We start from the raw sequence: 2889 nt of genomic DNA on the forward strand, positions 1-2889 counted from the left end.
AACCTTACACTGTGGGATGGGTTAATGCCTCTAGCACACAGAAGATTACTCTTCAGTGTTATGTGTCATTCTCTTTTGAGGGTTATGAAGACACAGTTCTATGTGATGTCATTAATATGACGGCAACCCATCTTCTTCTTGGCAGACCTTGGCAATACGATCTTCAAGCGGTTCACAATGGATTCGAGAATACTTACACTTTTGTTCATAAGGGGAAAACCAAGGTTCTTAGTCCATCCAATTCCACTTCAAACTCTTGTGCGCAGAATGATGCTGTCGTAGCCACTGTTATTCGTTCTTTGCACCCACAACATTCTTTACATTCCCATGAAGATTCTAAGCCTATAATTGAGTTTCCTGCAAAGGTGAAGCCCTTATTATTTCAATATAATTTTTTATTTCCAGATGAACTACCAACTGCATTACCTCCTTTACGGAATATTCAACACTGCATCGATTTTATTCCTGGAGCCTCTTTACCAAACCAAGCACACCATCGCTTGAGTCCTGCTGAGCATAAGATATTACAGGGACAGGTAAATGATTTTCTTACAAAGGGTTTGATATTACCTAGCAACAGTCCTTGTGCCAGTCCTGCCTTCTTGGTTAGTAAAAAAGACAATGGATGGAGGATGTGTATCGATTGCAGAGCATTAAATCGCATCACCATTCCTTATAGATTTCCGATCCCGCGTATTGATGATATGATTGATTTACTGTCAGGCTCTATTATTTTTACTAAGTTGGATTTACGCAGTGGTTACCACCAAATACGCATTCGAGGTGGAGATGAGTGGAAAACAGCATTCAAGACACGTGAAGGTTTATATGAATGGCTGGTCATGCCATTTGGGTTATCTAATGCACCTAGTGCTTTTATGCGACTTATGAATCAGGTTCTCCAACCCTTTCTCAGTAAATTTGTTATTGTCTATTTTGATGACATACTAATTTTTAGTCGCAGTGAGCCAGAACACCTCCAACATATTTCACAAGTGTTTCAAGTTCTTGCTGACAACTCTTTATATGTTAATTTGAAGAAGTGTACCTTCATGGCTTCTTCAGTAACATTTTTGGGATATGTGATTTCTACTGATGGTATTCATGTCGATCCTTCTAAAGTTCAAGCAATTGAACATTGGCCAGTTCCTACTTCTATTCGTGATGTTCGTAGTTTTCATGGTTTGGCTTCTTTCTATCGAAGATTTGTGAAGAACTTTAGCTCTATTTCTGCACCTTTGACTGACTGTCTCAAGAAGGAGAAGTTTGAGTGGACGGAAGCAATGGATAAAAGCTTTATTCTTCTTAAAGAAAAGCTTTGTACGGCACCAATTCTTGCACTTCCGAATTTCAACAAGCCTTTTGAAATAGATTGTGATGTATCTGTTGTTGGTATTGGTGCAGTATTATCACAGGAGGGTCATCCAGTTGCATATTACAGTGAGAAGAATTCAGATGCACAAAAGAAATGGTCTACATATGAATTAGAGTTATTGGCTCTTGTTCAATCTCTTAAGCAGTGGCATACTTATCTTATACATAGGGAATTTGTTGTCAACACTGACAACCATGCTTTGAAGTTTTTGAATACTTCTGCTTAACAGAATGCATGATCGATGGCTTTCCACACTCAACAAATACACTTTCTCCGTGAGACATAAAAGTGGCAAATTGAATCAAGTTGCTGATGCCTTAAGTAGAAGAAGTCATCTATTAACTACAATTCGTAATGAGAGTTATGCATTTGACTATATCAAAGACATTTATCCAGAAGATGAAGATTTTGGAAAACTATGGGATCAACGCAGTTCTCAAACTCATGGGGTTGATGATTTTCTTATACAAGAAGGTTTTCTTTTTAAAGGGAATCGATTATGTATTCCTCAAGGGTCTTTACGTTTACATCTTATGCGAGAATTACATGGCAGTGGTCTTGGTGGTCATTTTGGGAGAGATAAAACCATTGCCCTGATTGAAGAAAGATATTTCTGTCCATCTTTGAAACGTGATGTACAAAAGTTCGTACAAAAATGCATGGTCTGTCAGAGAGCAAAGGGTACAATTCAAAATACCGGGTTGTATACTCCTTTACCAGTTCATGATGCACCTTGGGTTGATATAAGTATGGATTTTATACTTGGTTTACCTCGTACTGCTAGAGGTAATGATTCTGTTATGGTCTTAGTTGATCGTTACTCTAAAATGGCTCACTTCGTGGCTTGTAAGAAATCAACTGACGCTTCTAATGTTGCTTCTTTGTTCTTTAAAGAAGTAGTAAGATTGCATGGGGTTCCAAAGTCTATAACTTCTGACAGAGATACCAAATTTTTGAGTTATTTCTGGAAAAGTTTATGGATGCGCTTAGGCACAGTTCTAAAATTCAGCACAACTTCAAATCCGCAAACTGATGGACAGACTGAGGTTGTTAATAGATCACTTGGGAATTTGATTAGAGCTAAGTTCCTGGATAATAGTAAGCAGTGGGATGTGTTATTGCCACATATGGAATTCGCTTTCAACACTTCTGTGAATCGTTCTACTGGGAAAACTCCATTTGAGATTGTGTACTCTAAAGTACCTAATCATACTCTTGATTTGGTAGCCTTACCCACCACACAGAGTACAAACATTGCAGCCGACTCTTTTGTAGACAAAGCAACTGAATTACATAATGAAGTAAAATCTAAACTGGAGAAGTCCAATTCTAAATATAAAGAGGATGCTGATAAACACAAGAGGTTTAAAACCTTCAAGGAAGGGGATCTCGTGATGGTACATCTAAGAAAAGAGAGATTTCCAGTGGGTACTTATAACAAAACCAAGATGAAGAAATATGGTCCTTTCAAGGTTTTAAAGAAGATCAATGATAATGCTTATGTTATTGATCTA

The sequence above is a fragment of the Papaver somniferum genome, chromosome 1 (assembly GCF_003573695.1).
Source record: "Papaver somniferum cultivar HN1 chromosome 1, ASM357369v1, whole genome shotgun sequence".
Classification (NCBI taxonomy): Eukaryota; Viridiplantae; Streptophyta; class Magnoliopsida; order Ranunculales; family Papaveraceae; genus Papaver; species Papaver somniferum.